Source organism: Trichomycterus rosablanca, chromosome 18 (genome assembly GCF_030014385.1).
Source record: "Trichomycterus rosablanca isolate fTriRos1 chromosome 18, fTriRos1.hap1, whole genome shotgun sequence".
Taxonomy (NCBI): Eukaryota; Metazoa; Chordata; class Actinopteri; order Siluriformes; family Trichomycteridae; genus Trichomycterus; species Trichomycterus rosablanca.
The window spans coordinates 5,984,356-6,000,531 of record NC_086005.1 but is presented as its reverse complement, the minus strand read 5'-3'; the positions used below and the strand labels follow the sequence as shown (position 1 = coordinate 6,000,531).

At 40.1% G+C, this 16,176-nt stretch overlaps 1 protein-coding gene across 4 annotated transcripts in view; it reads right to left on the bottom strand.

Moving 5' to 3' along the window:
* erbin (erbb2 interacting protein) overlaps positions 1–16,176 on the bottom strand; it is a 70,691-nt gene that overhangs the window by 45,385 nt on the left and 9,130 nt on the right. The window lies entirely within an intron of this gene.

The window sequence follows — 16,176 nt, the reverse complement described above, 5'->3', positions numbered from 1 at the left end:
ATGGAATAAAAACTGTGTAATAAAGATTATTTTATAGATTACTGTTATAGAGTTGATTGGTTTGTTATAAGGTCTGGTTGTTATTGAAGAGTCTGACAGCTGCTGGAATGAAGGACCTGCGGTAGCGCTCCTTCCTACACAGAGGGTGGAGGAGTCTCGATCTGGCTAATCTTTAATTGAACAGCATGTACACAATGTCAGGAATAAAGAAGAACATGGCGTGCAGAGAAAATCAAAAATTGAAGGCGGGATGTGGCCAGATTGCATAGCATTGCTTGTTTTCCCATAACCACACGGCCTATACTCCCTTATTCCACTCATATGTTTCACTCGTACAACAACTTGCCAACAGTAAGAGTTTTTCTCTCATTTTATTTTCATCAGCCGCTTTATCCTGATCAGGGTCATGGCAGGTCCTGTTCCACCTGTTCCACAAACATTGAGCGCAGGACAAGAATAGGCAGCAATCAATCAAAGGGTCATTGTAATCACCAATTCACCCTCAACATAGCCAATCATGTCTATGTAGATGCCCGGCCGACTGATAGCACCACTGAAATTTGAACCTGAATCTTCATGGTGTTGGGCTAGCAAAATTGACTACTGCATTTCCTGAGTACCCCTTGTTTTTCACAACAATAGGATTTCAACAATAGGTCTCCCCTTTCTCGCAACTTCATACTTGCACCACCCCAACCTGTACCAAGAAGAGCCACAGACTACCCAGCCCCCCCATAGACTGTCAGGCTACGAGCATACAGTCACCGCAAAAATAAGTCTATTGAAGTAGCTACTGCTGTGCAATCTCCCAACAATGCAAGTCCAATAATCAATCAATCATATTAGCACAGCTAACATTATACACCCTGCTGCTCTTTAGAGCTCTTTTTGGCTATCACCTGGTGGTCATCAGATCATTCAAAACAGAAAATGCTTCTTGATGAACAGAATTGTAAACCTGCTTTAAATCTTGAAACGTTTTTTTTTTTTTTTATATATTCTGTGGCATTTGGGAGTTTTGTGACTTCAGTGCTTGCTGTTTTTTATAGACCCCTGTACTCTGCAGAATTACTGCCACAGAAGACCCAGTTCTGGCTCTGCCAAGCCAGACGAGCTGAAATGCGAGCGGTTCTTTCAGCGTGGTAGTTATTTTTAGAGCGCACTGGCTCAGTTAACATGGCGGAGTGGGATTTTAATATGAAGTGAATCCAGTGAAGAGCTGTTAGATCCAGAGTCGTGGTGTTAGAGGAATTTAGGAGTGATGTGGAAACTAGAGAATTGGGCCAAGCTATGATAGGGACTGCAGCAAAACGGGGAAATATAAAAAACAAAACATTCCAGATAAAGAACATGAGAACAGATAGAGAACAGATAGAGAACAGATAGAGAACAGTTAGAGAACAGATAGAGAACAGATAGAGAACAGTTAGAGAACATATAGAGAACATATAGAGAACATGCAGGCTGAAGCGAAAGCATGAGGTGATTCCAGAGTAGAGCCTGAAGCTTTACAAACAGTCTGGTGGAATGGAAAGTTCATCTGAGTGATAAAAAACAGCTGATTCTGGGCTTTTATTGTTCCACAAATGTAATAAACAGCTAAAGCGAAAAATGCAGGTCAATCTGGCAGGTAATGAACTGCACCGACCTGCTAAACCGAAGCACCAGAGAGTAACAAAACACTGAAGTATTGTTCAAGTTCTGCTATTTTTACACTAAAGGAAGTGAAAAACAAAAATCTAAATGAATAAACCTGATACATTAAATAAGCAATATGGAAATAATTCTGTGGAAAACCCCACATTTACACAAGCTTCCATTTAAGCCAAACAGTCCATGTCCTAACATACAGTAGATCCAGAAAGTATTCAGAATAAATAAGTTTGGTTTTTACCTCATGCTTAACTACATTGTGGATTTGATTTTTAATGTACATACACCGATCAGCCATAACAATAAAACCACCTCCTTGTTTCTACACTCACTGTTCATTTTATCAGCTCCACTTACCATATAGAAGCACTTCGTAGGTCTACAATTACTGACTGTAGTCCATCTGTTTCTCTACATACTTTTTTACCCTGCTTTCATTCTGTGAAAATTCTCAATGGTCAGGACCCCCACAGGACCACCACAGAGCAGGTATTATTTAGGTGGTGGATCATTCTCAGCACTGTAGTGACACTGACATGGTGGTGGTGTGTTAGTGTGTGTTGTGCTGGTATGAGTGGATCAGACACAGCAGCGCTGCTGGAGTTTTTAAATACCGTGTCCACTCACTGTCCACTCTATTAGACACTCCTACTTAGTTGATCCACCTTGTAGATGTAAAGTCAGAGACGATCGCTCATCTATTGCTGCTGTTTGAGTCGGTCATCTTCTAGACCTTCATCAGTGGTCACAGGACGCTGCCTACGGGGCGCTATTGGCTGGATATTTTTGGTTGGTGGACTATTCTCAGTCCAGCAGTGACAGTGAGGTGTTTAAAAACTCCATCAGTGCTGCTGTGTCTGATCCACTCATACCAGCACAACACACACTAACACACCACCACCATGTCAGTGTCACTGCAGTGCTGAGAATGATCCACCACCTAAATATTACCTGCTCTGTGGTGGTCCTGTGGGGGTCCTGACTATTTAAGAACAGGGTGAAAGCAGTCTAAAAAAGTATGTAGAGTGTGTGTAGAAACAAGGACATAATGTTATGGCTGATCGGTGTATTTGCTATTTTACTCATCCGTCTACACTTACTCACCCATATTGAGTTCATTTGCATAACAGTGTAAACATTTTCACTGAACTATTTTTTAAGGTTTAATCGAGGCTAAGGCCATGTCTCACTCCTTACTTTAAATGCACATTTATGCACTCCAGCCAGAGTCGACATCTCCCCATTACTTAGGATTAGAGTTATAAATAATGCAATAATGCATTTAAATGCCTCATTTTCAGTCACTATTGTCCAGAAAACTATTTGTAAAAAAAAGAAGTGGTAATTAACAGGTATTACAGACCGCTCGTCTAATGTCAGAATGAGAAATGGCCCGGGTCAGACACCTGTCGTGAGTTTAGCATACACTGTGGGTCAGGTGTTAGCACGTCAGGTTTCGGTCTTACTCTGTCTAGCCAGAAGGTAAGAGGATGAGTAAGTCGTTGTGAGGGCAGCAGGCTTGGTGTTTGTTCATCATCTTCCTTTCACTGATAACAGCGTTCAGCTCTGGCGTGTAACCAGCAAAGTCTTAATTAATTAGCTAGTGGATGCAGGAGTCTAAGTGATACGCTGTAGAGGTGAATTTATTCCTACTCATTCATTTTACACCCTTCCTCCAAGCATTTTCCTTACAGACTGTGAGAACAGATAAAAAGTGTAACATTCCGTCACAAAACAAATCCACTATTTTTTACTGAACGTTATGGTCAACGGGACGTTTGGTGACCGATGTTTTTTTCTGTTCATTTTTTTCCTTTTCTGTAGGTGCAAGGCTAACATTGCTAACAGAAAATAATCTCTTATTTATTTACATACATATTAAAATGTCTGTAAATAAATGAACACACTTTTGTAACTTTATTGAGTAAAAGTCCACCACACAGTTGAACACATTTGTAAGGGCAGTTGGACAACCCCATCAGAAAAACAATTAAAAGGATACATGTTGGTCATGTTTACACCAGTACTGTTTACAACACCCCCCCGGCCCTACAACTCAAAGTTTGCAATTACAGACAGCTAAAGTGTGTACATGCAAACTGGTCTCCCGAGTTCGTTATTTTTTAATTACAGGACAGTTTGATGGCTCTTGTGTACACTGAGCACACCCACAAGAGTTTAAACACAGAAGCATAGAACCATATAACTTAAAAACAGCTGACTTACCTCCCTTAGGCACAGCCGATTACTTGTGCCTGTTAGACTCCCAGCCAAGTCGAAAGCAACACGTTCAGATCTTGAGCTCTTACTTTCTGGTGGTAAGATTGTGTATTAGACCTTCACCCAAGTGCCTTTTTATTTATAATCCGTCACTTTCGCTGGTTTTGATACTGGTTCTGTGTCACTGGCTTTTTTTACCATTATTTACCATTTTTAAATGGTGCTCTTTCTTTCCAGCTCAAAAGACTTTGTATTTAGTAGAATAAATACCAAGGTACATCGATCTGGCTGCAAATTACCCTAATTAAGCATAAGTGCTTACGTGTAGTTTGTTTTCCCTCTTATATAATTTACTTTATTTAGGCATCTACAGGCTTGCTTCAAACAACATCTCACTGTACTTGTACACTGACAATAAAGATATCTTATCTTATCGTATAGCATCTTAATAGGACTTGCTTCTTGTTTCTAAGGAATTACTACATTGAGAGGTAAAGGGGGGGGGGGGGATTCAGGGGAGGTCCTTTTAGAAAAAGTTAATGCACACCTGCCATCCAATCAGAAATTAGCATTTTAATGTGCCGGGTATAAAACTATTCAGGCATTTACAAAAAAATGCTTAAAAGCAAGAATGTTTATGACTTTATGCCCTGATGGCTGGATCCAGTGCTTTGGCTGACTGACTGTATTTGTGGTGAGAATTTGTGTACCCTTTATTTTACCCATCTATTTGTTTGAGATCAGACTACACGTCTTAGGATATGTGTGAAGATATCCAGAGCGCTTGCAGTATTTCTTCATCATGATATTCAGTATTGCATCAGCATAAAGGCATGTTATGCTCTCTGTTTAAGGGAGAGGCAAAAACAACATGGCTGCTGGTATCGGTATCGAGGGCAGAAAAACCTGCTCGTCTGGTTCTCTCGCCCCTTAGTTTTGGTTCTCACCATTCGACTCAAAACTCAGTGGTCTTGAGGGAGCAGGAGAAACAAAAGGCTTTGTTGTCCTGAAGATGTGGATCCAAAACGAGGTCAAGTGATGTGATATTCCCGTACAGAGCCGCTCGGCGTCGTATTCTCTCGGTGAGACTGCATTAGCAAGCTGACGAGAGAAACATTAATGCGACTAAATGAGCTCTCTTTTATTTGCTTGCTCACACCTCGGCCTTGTTCTACCTGAATGGGTCTCCACACCCGGATGCTTGACGGTGAGGCACAAATAGTTGCCTGGCTGGTTTCCAGTTTGGAAGGAATTTGATTTGGTTCAAATAGAGTTCAGTGTGAAACAGCGTGAATTGCTTTTAAACAAACACATGAAACTTTACAGTCATCACCGTTGAGAAAGCGGCTCTGCTAAACGTGAATCAGTTTTATAAATGGTTGCGTCAAAAGGCAGAATTTACCGGTCTATATGATCAGCATGGTCTGATGAACACCATACTACTAAACCTGGCAGTGCACTGATGCAAAAAATTAGGTTTCTAAGAGTCGAGAGGTCCCCAACTGCGCTGGACTTTAGACAAACAGGACCAACAACTGGGTTCTCTGGTGAAAAGACATCAAGCCGAGTAAATAGGACTCAAGTTATGAAACCAGTGTCACTCAAAGACTCATAAGATTATAAAGCAGGCTTATAATAAAATCGGAAGATTAAAGCATGTGCCCGGGTCACATGTAAACTGACCGGTTCACTAGCGGCCAAAGCTGCAGAAAGACGAGACCCGAGTTTCAATTACAGCAAGCACACCAATGCAAAGCAACAGAGGAGCTGCAGTTAGTAATTGTATAGCCACAATGTTTATTAATAAAAAGCTTATAAAATACCTAATGAATGTACATGCCAGACAGGTGTACCTACTAAAGTGCATAGAGAGTGTATATCAAAAACTGAATTGCAGCATTTCAGCTAAAATATGCAAAGACGGTTTTGAATAAATGATAACATTTGTTTCTCTTTGTTCACCTTGTGAAATTTGCTGAGAAAACCCCATCATTACATCTGCATGCGAGCACTAGCATTTTTTCCCTCGTCTCTTTGTTAATAATAAATGTGTCGCTGTATTTCAATCTGCTTTCATTCCAGTTCAAAACAGCTTGATTAGACTCACACTGAGACAGATCAATTAAAAAGCGAGACTGAGGAGGGCTGAGGAAAAATAAGGAGAACTTAGCATTGGCTGCTACAAGCTTGATTAGATAGAAGAGATTAGGCTGAAGACATGATAAGAAGAGGAAAAAAAAAAAAACGTCTGATGTACAAGAGTTTTGTTGTCGCAACGCTGGCACAACACTCAATTCTTCAGGGAAGAAAGAGAACTTTAATGGCTTATGAAAACCGTGATGGAGTGAGGTGGGGTGTGGGACTGAATGCTTTATTTGATTGAGAGAGATCAGATCGTTTTTTATTTATAGAGGACATAGTGCACAAAGTCACTGTGTAATTTACACACTGTAAACGATCAGATCGAAGCTCCACACCCGGGTCTTAAATATCATTCCTTCATGGCTAAGGACTCACTGAACTGTCCTGAACTGTAGAGAATTAAAGCATCTTTATCTGTTTCAGACAGGATGCACAACTGGACTCACAAACTTGTAACATAAAACCGATCCTGTGACCTCGATAACGGCGCCAAGTTCACACTGTAGTCCGTCTTATCATTGCATTACTCCTTTTTCACGACTATCAGAGGATTCTCACAGCGGGTGCTCGGGTGACACAGAGGTTAAATCATAGCTAGCCCACTGTCAGTCGGTCGGGCGTCTAAACAAATCCCTGTGATAGACTGTCATGCCTCATCCAAAATGGCCCTGCTCAGTAAAGAAAATGAACAAAAATCCAACACGACCAAGCATGAAAGCTCTAGTAACAAACCAGACCCACTCAAGTCAACAAAATAGGTAACAATTCAATGCAGACACACAAACCAACATAGAATGTAACTGAGGTACGCAATTGGTGGCTGAGCAGTTTAGCTATTGGGCTATTAAAGCGGTACAGCGGCCAAATATGCTAAATTCAGGGTTTAAATCTCAGCGGTGCTATCAGCTGGTTGAGCGTCTATACAGACATGACTGGCTATGTCTGGGTGGGGGGATTGGGGGTTGGTAGGTGCACTTGTCAATGAGCTCTCAGTGCTGATCCCAGCCCATTCTATTACCAGCAGCGTGTCTCTTACCATGAGCTCATGGCTTCTGAAACGCTCTTCCAACACACTGATGTCACTAAACCCTGAACTGAACCTGCTGCTGGTGTCATTTACATAAATTATAGTAGAGAAAAACAAACAGAACATACAAAAGTGGCACAGAGGCAGACCTGAAGTCCATTTCTATCTGGGACGGAGGTCAGACAGTCCGACTTGTGTGTGCTAGGGTTAAAGCGGATGTATGTCAGAGTGTAGCTGTAGGTGTGTGTGTGTGTGGCTTTGATTTATGCTAGCAGGATAAAGCGAGATAGGGAGTCAGACTGAATAGTTGTGGTAGGATGTGTTTGGCTAAGTCTTTAATCTATTCAGCTTGGATTAGAGGATGAAACTGAGCTCTGAACAGTGTGTGTGTGTGTGTGTGTGTGTGTGTGTGTGTGTGTGTGTGTGTGTGTGTGTGTGTGTGATGTATACATGCCAGAGGTTGAAAGAGATACACTCCATTAGGATTAGGCAAAGGTGAGAGTGAGTGATGTAGGAGTGACACTGAGCTCTACTTTGCTGTCTGGTTTGGAGGAACTAACCATGTTCTCAGACACAGGAATATAAACATTTCCAGACAGAAATGTGTGTAGGACACCTGCATACACATACAGCCTACACATGAAGGAACTCCATATAAGCAGGATGTTCTTGGTGGGAAGCGGTGAGGGTGGGAGGAGTCGTAACTGGTCGTGTCTGAGAGACTGAGAGAGCTTATAGTCCAGATTTAGCAGCATATGATTTCCACCTTTTTGGACGCTCAAAGAAGCTTTAAGGGGAAGAACATTTTCATGTGATGATGTGAAAGCAGCGCTGCATCAGTGGCTACACGCTCAACCAAAAACATTTTTATATATACAAATTTATATTTATATACAAGATATTTTATTTTTTAATTTTGTATTTTTTTTTAATTTTCATTTTATACCACCACTTTATTCTGAGAAGAGTTAATCAAGGTAGGTCAGGTTTCCCCAGAATCACTGGGCACAATGCAGCAACACATATACTATACCCTGAAGTGCTGCTATGCCATCCCAGCCTCCATATACAAGATATTCAACACCACATTCCACACAAGAAATTGTGCGCAGACGCCCAGTCAAACAAAATAAAGATCAGCTGATTTTATAGCCATTGCGTAAGATTTGGCATCGTGTCTCTGCCGATCATATTTGATGATCAGATGAACATGAAGGCAGAGCTTCTGCTGTGGAAACGGATCATTATCAGCTCTTCCTGCTCTTAGCTAAACCTGTGCCAAGCAAACCTGTGCACAGGTGGCTGAACAGCCTAATCAGTGGACGGTGCACTCGTCAGCGCTGGGCACAAGCCTGGATTAAAAAGGAGGGCGGCGTCAGAAATGGCATCAGGTGTAAAAACCTTTCAATATTATGGCCAAAGAAGAGCATCTAACCTCTAGTTTAAAGAAATAGAAAGATATATGACTTGCATCTTAAAATAAGCATTTAGGGATTAGAATTGGAACACAAGTGCTGTTTCAAAAAAGAGAAACGCATTAAAGCCATTTAAATAAACAAGTGATGAGACTACATAGACAATTTAATAAAGTGGTTAACATGTAAAGGTCAAGTACTTTTCTGATCTGCACACACGCAAACTTTCACTGAAATATTTATTAATTCAGACAGCTAATGATGTTAGTCATCATCAATCTTCATTTCCATTTAAATGTGCTCATTAGTACAGCCACTGTACCTCATTAGCCTTCTTCAGGCCTTCAAAATACTTGGGACTGAAGAGGCCCAGCAAGCGTGCGCACACACGCACACACACACACACACACACACACACACACACACACACACACACACACACACACACACACACACACACACACACACACACACAGACTAATTGAGAAGATGGCGTACAGTGTCCTGTTCTCCAAACAAAGTGTAAGATAGCCGTCACACTGTATAATTAATGCAAGGTGCTGAGATACAAGATATCCAAACAACACATGCATTACCCATAAGGCCAGATGTTATATGTCCAACTGTCACGTACCAGAGTGATCAACACTAAAATAAGATTAAACTGGACTGACTAGGAGTGATGAAACTAAAGCGAGTTGAACAGACAGGCGCTTTTATAATGTTCAGAATATATAATGTTTAAGATATGGACAGTAAAGTTACACTTGTAATTTACTGTTCGCTACCAAATGTTTAAAATCTACATTCTGAAGGCTGAACTGGTTCTGCTCACTGTGTTTATGTTCATCGTACTGATGACACTGTTACTGTTTTCCACAGTATAAAGTCTAACTTGTTGATATGATTTAGTTTGTTTTAGATTAATTTCACGTCATACTAGCTCCTGTGGCTACTTACATGATACACACTTGGTTCTTTAGGGGAAAAAAAGTTGATTTACAGTTCAAAGATGTAAAAATGTAAAATGCATTCTGTCCTGCAACAGTTCAAAGATGTAAAAATGTAAAATGCATTCTGTCCTGAGACACACCAGCCAATGTGTTTAATTTCTACATAAGTGATTTACTGGGTAACAAGCTTTAATAGGAGTAAGTATGATTTCTTAGTACTTATATTGCATTGTTAGTAACTCGTGGCATGAGAGGTTGTGTGTAATTTTATTGTATGGTGCAACTGTTTGTTTCTTTATGCATAGGACAAACTCTTAAATCTAAGCTTGATATGTTGATGGCGTTTGAATTTTGGTTAAAACTAATTGCCAAAATTTGCATCCCTAAAGTATACTTTAACATTTTTGTATGTTGCAGCTGCTTACAAATAAAAGTTTGTCATTGGCGAGAAGCATTAAAAATAAGACCTTAACTTTCACTCACTTTTCACTAGGATCTTATAAAACAACATTAATTAAAAAAACACACATTTCTGTTGCTGACTAAATTCAATTTATCTGTCTCGTTTATTCGGACAAGGTGCTATCGGAAAACAGCGAAAAATAATAGCTGAGCTGCAAAACTACACCCAACAGTTAACTACATGTGTCAGAGCCCTTTCATTCAAATGCATTCAAATAAGCAGAAAATAACAAGAAGTCAAGGTCATTGTGTACTGACTGGCAGGAAGTTTTAAACAACCCATAACCAGGAACTAAGGCACCATAAATAAGACGATGAGGGTTTCTATAGCTGCTCTGTGTTAAACAAACTACTCGATCTAGACTGTTTTCTAATCCCAAGCTATACTGTATAAGCTCTAGTGTTGTGCACCTTGTGTTAGATTAAAGAACAAATGTACTTTACTGTCACTAAAGTAAAATGGCCAAATACACTGTGAACCTGCAGTCCATGATCTGAAACAGGCACTAGAGACCTGATGCCACATCAATCCACAACAACCTGCAGCAATTTTATCCATGATGGTGATGTGAAAAGAGTAAAAGGTCAAAATGCTGAACATGTTGTACACTATTCCCATGTGTCCTTGCTGTTAAGGGCTTATCAGGACAGTAAATGAGTCCTCTCAGACATTGATACTGAGCCCAGGAAGCTCCCGCTGAGGGCAGCCATATTGTACTGGAGGAAGTGAGAGACCCTGTCGTGAGAGACGCTCTCAGTGGAAGCAGAGACTGAGCGAGAGACGGAGAGAAAGTGAAGATGAAGCTGGCAAAAATAAAGCGAAGCCAATCGTGCCAAAACATTCATTTCAAACTGAAAAACACAAAACTCTCCGGCTTTGCTTCAGCCGAACAGCAGATACGGACACGAGCAACATGGAAAAAGCACAGATCCTACTTGTGTCTGTCCAGATGTACCAGGACAATAACCAAAAGTCCTCTAATGTAAGTCAAACGCCAGGCGTCAGGGTGAAGAGGGCTCAGGAGAAATGGATTTAGAGGAGAAAATACAGAAGCAAGTGCTTGCGGAACAGGTACTGAGAAATGTCTCAAGTCTCAGTACAACATAAACACTTCCACCGTGCACTCAAGACTCCTTTCATCTCGAGCCGGATAGAGCAAAGTAGCTGCGCCTGTCACTTTATTTTCCGATGCAAAGTGCCAGCACCTATAAACATTCCCAACGTCAGACAAAACGTCTGGTTTGTTTTGACTGCTGGGGTACGATTTAAAACTACCTAACAAGCTAATGATGTTTACAGTGGAACTATATTGTCTTGTAACACATTTTATATTGACATAAACTCATTGAAAACACATTTTTGTGGACTAAGAAATCATATAGCACCTTTACAGCTAATTTCAGGTAAATTAGATATTCTGTAAATTAACAAAGCAGCTGGGATGTTCAACCACTAGAAGTCGCAATCAATGTAACCCACACAGGCTTATTATAGAGGCAGTGAGAGCACAGTGGTTAGGCTTCAGGCCTTTGGTCTCATGACTAAAAATCAGATGGTTCAGGGTTTGAATCCTGGTTCCACCTAGCAGCCACCGTTGGCCCCTGAGCAAGCATATTAACCCTTTCTGTTCAACCATGTGCTCCGACCTCAGCTTCCAAACAAGCACATATGTGCAAAGAAAAGAACTGAGCAGTACTGTATACATGTACATGATAAACACATATATCATTCTCATTCATTCACTTGTCATGTTAAGAAGAGGTGTAGAGGAGTTACTTTGCTCAAGTATAGTTTAAACCTATGCATTTGTCATTTTGTGTGTCTTGTGAATTTATGTTTTGACAAGTTATAGGCTATGTTAATGTACTTAAACAAAAGCTAAACCTCACAGTGTGGGTATTAACAGCTGACTGCAGCGCTGCCTATAGTGTGTAGATTTGCAGCATGAGATGCTCAGTTGTATAAAAAAGAACTTGGTTTGTATCAGACACGATTTCTATAAGATCCATGCAGCTAAAAAACAATGCAACTCTTTTTAATCCCATGTAGTATATACAATACTTGGCCGAAAGTATGTGGACACCTGACCATGAGCTTGTTGGACATCCCATTTTATAAACAAATGAAACCTCTGGCTTCTCACAAGACTTTGAAGTATGATGTTGGTCAAGAAAGCCTCAATTAATGTTCTGGTTCATTCCAAGGCTGTTCAGTAAGGTTAAGGTCAGGCCTCTGGCGTTTCTTTAAACCAAGCTTTTCTTCATGTCATTATAGACCTTGTTTTGCGTGCTGGGGCACAGTCATGCTGGATCAGGAAAGAGCCTTCCATAAGCTGCTGCTGCAAAAATGGAAGCATTTAATTTCCTTTATATATAAGATTTGTTACACCTGTTAGCAATTGTTGTGGTCAGAGTACGTTTGTTCATATAGTATATTTATACTTTAAAACTGCTGTTTCTTATCACAGATCCTTACAGATACAACAACCTGCAAATGATTCACCAAGGTCCTGAACTGCTCTTCAAACCTACTGTATTATAATCAATACTGTACACAGCCTGTTTCTTTAAGAGAGTAAAACCCCAGCCAGCCACACACAAGTATGTATGAACATTTATTTATTCAAGTCAAACTGAATGACTTGCATACTGAACTTTTCTCCCTAATGCTATTTGGCTGTCATGTTGTTAGTAAACATGAATATTGTGATACATCTTGAGAACTGTAAATACATCTACTGAGTAAAGCACTAATTTTAATTTGTTATTGTTAAGTGCTGAATGAAGCTAATTTGAAGAGTTTTTAGCTCCGTCATTACAATACAAGCTTCCAAGTCTGTGCACCTGGTACTCAATCAGGAAAGCTGTCTGGTTAATATTCAACAGCGCTGAATAAGCTGCCAGAGGAAAAGACAAAATCTGGATCTGCAGCCTGGCTCTGAAAGCTAGAAGCCACCTGTAATTGATGGCTTTGCAGAAAGCCATCAGTCCCTGTGGGCTCCTGATTCACCATCTACACCGCTGATCCACAGATCGCTCTTTTGCTAAACGCTCTGTTATTTTTTTATAAAATGTCAAGGTGCGGTTTTCTGAACAGGAAATGAGAGGCAAAGAAATGAATTTCACATAGAGGATTTTGAGGGTTTTGGCTGTTTTATTTTACTTTTTACAATGCTTACATAGATTTTAACATCATCTCTAATGGCATCACTAGCTGAGAAAATCTCACAAGAAAACATCATTCCTCCGGATCAGAAAGTCCTTTAGTTCCTGCCTTCTAATAATCTCTGTCATCACTGGTCAGCAGTGTTTGTAAAGATGTCATTAGCTTCATGTCTCAGCCCTTACAGAGGTTTGCATGCTTCTATTAGAAGGATTAGAAAGTGTGTAGGAATTTGTGACAATAAACACAAAACAAGTCAGTGTGGGTTTATCACAGATCCTTACAAATACAAAAATCTGCAAATGATTCATCAAGGTCCTGAACTGCTCTTTAAACCTACTGTAATATGATCAATACTGTATACAGCCTGTCTCTCTAAGAGATTAAAACCCACAGCCGGCCACACGATTAAGTATGAACATTTATTTATTCAAGTCAAACTGAATGACTTGCATACTGATTTGGGGGAGGCTCTAGTGGCACAGAGATAAAACCGGCTAGCCCACCACTCTCAATTTCAAATCTCAGCTCTGCTATCGGCCAAGTGGGCATCCACACAAACATCACTGGCTATGGAGTGGCACCAAGTGCGGGGTATTATTGCCCAGTCAAACCAGGTCTGTCGCAACACTCACCAGGATAAATTAAAGAAAAAATGTCTTTAGTTTCTCGTGCACCCTCCTCACACTAATGTCTTTGTGCTGGACCTTTTCCCTCTTAGTCTTTATAGAATGCAATTGCTATTGCTCTCATACAGTGCTGAGAGGATTCAATAGTGGCAGGTATTGAGTAATTACTAGGGGAGGCCATCTAGCCGAGCAGTATAAAAGACCAGTTTTGATTGCATCTACCTCCTAAACCTGCACATTTTTGCTTTCATATTCAAACTCCTAGATGCAAAATATGACACTTACAATGTGGTCTTAACGGCAGCAGATATTGGATTGGCAAATCAAAGGCCAGTCTGGAAGGCAGTGACTCACTCGAGTCAACCTGCTGACCACACACACCCTGTTTAAAAGTCTGCCATCTGCCTAAATGAAATCCTAAAAGGACTCACAGTTGGAGGCTAAAAGAGAAGACAGTGAATGCCAGACATTACAAAAAGAGAAGCAACTGATGCCAGAAAAGGACCATGGAAAACACCAAACAGCACAGTGCAAGAGGAAACTGTTAGGGATGCTCGCAGAACATCGGGCTATTCATGACGTCTCATCACTTTAGAAAGTGGAGTGTGAACCGCTCTTCAGTTTTAGTGAGCAGGATCTAAGAGCAGACTCTAAAGCGTGGTTACATTCAGGACAGGTCTTTGTTGCTAAGTTTGAGTGCAGCGAACAAACTGGTGCCAACACGTTTAAAAGATCCCTGAAGATTCTCAGCCAACACTTCCAGCAAACAAGACTGACTGTGTTTATGTAAAGTGCTTCAGGCCTGGCAGCTTTGCAGACCTGCTAACCATTAATGAATTGATCATCTAAGCCTTTAAGACGCTTTGCCACATCACTTGCTAGACACACAAACACCACCACACTGTAAGCCAAGTTTAGCAGGTCTGCAAATATAGCCAGTGGGTAACATTGTCTGCCAGAACCTGAAACCTTTTACCCATGACATTTTGTCCATAAGGGGTACTCAACATTTTTCATGCATGCTTCACAAGTAACATTTCTCCTTCTAAAATACTAAACATAATTATCAATGTAATATTTTGCTAAATTTACAATTTTTTCAAGAAAATACTAAAGAAAATGCTAATTAATTTGTTTATCAACAAAGTGTGAGAACTACTGAGCAGAGCTGTCGGGCCAAAATCAGTGACCAGCCAATTCCCAATATCCTAAAGCACACGCTATAAGTGCTATTAAAGAAAACAAAGAACTCAGCATCTCCAATATATTACACATGAACTTATTTTAACATCGCTTTATATAAACAGCATCTGCTGATTGGTGTAAACATAAACTCAAATAAAAAATTTAAAAATGTATCAGTCCACACATCCCCATCCACTTAGTGTTAAATGTAAAAAATAAAAAATAAACGGAATCACATTGAAATGAAGTGTGATTTAAATGGGACACTATGATCTTATTGGTTAACAACATTTGGGTAAAAAAAAAACGGCAAATTACGCAACCCTAGCACAGAAGAGCTTTGATCTTCAACATTCAATTAGAAAAATGTTTTTACACTGATACATTAACACTTTAACTTGCAAGACGAGTGTAAATCCATGCAGGAGCAACTGCAGAGCTGAAATTTGCAATCTGACTTACAATCATTACTGAATACAATAAAAGCATTTTCAGAGTTAAGGACCTCTCTCAGGGGCCCAACAGTGGGAACTTGGCAGAAACCTTCAGTGGGAACCTTCTGACTATTAGTCCAGTACCTTAACTGCTGAGCTACCACCACCACTGGCAGAAATCATCAGCTATATATGACTGATTAGATGTAAGACTGTAATCCTTCTCTATGAGTCACTTTGTTTGCTGTGGCTGCAACTAAAGCCAAGGACAAACAGTGTTACTGATATTGCTGTTCCCAAAATGGGTGTCATTTACAGCACATAACGTATCTTGCACAGGAATATTAACAGCAGAGAGTCAGTTAGGGGCACAGACTGTTTCTGAGTTTAGAAAAGACTCATGTTAATATTGTAATAAATATTATTACAGGAAAGCCACAAAACTACTGAGTTTTCTACTGTACAGTATATCAGGTACCTGGAGTCAGAAAAGTTTGCAATATACATTTTTTTAATAAATCAAATGTTAAAAATAAATTTTATGACATAAAACGTACATACACTGTCTGTGCCAGTGTGTCAGAATGGTTAAATGAATATGTGTGAATGAAATGTGTGTGTGGGCAGCCCTTAATGTTGCTGCAGGTACTGAATGGACTGTGTGGCCCGGGGCTAATATAGTTTGATCATTTTTAGAGACTTAATAATAATAACAATATTATAGGGATCTAGACTAATGCTATCCCCCAATTATAACTACGCTATATCCACTGAAGATTAATGAAGGGTTGTTATTCAGTTCCCGATGGTTTAATCATGATATAACCCAACTTTAGGTTCTACAGACTAGCTGTAGGTTTTAAAATCAGCAATATTATAAAGTGGTTGAATAA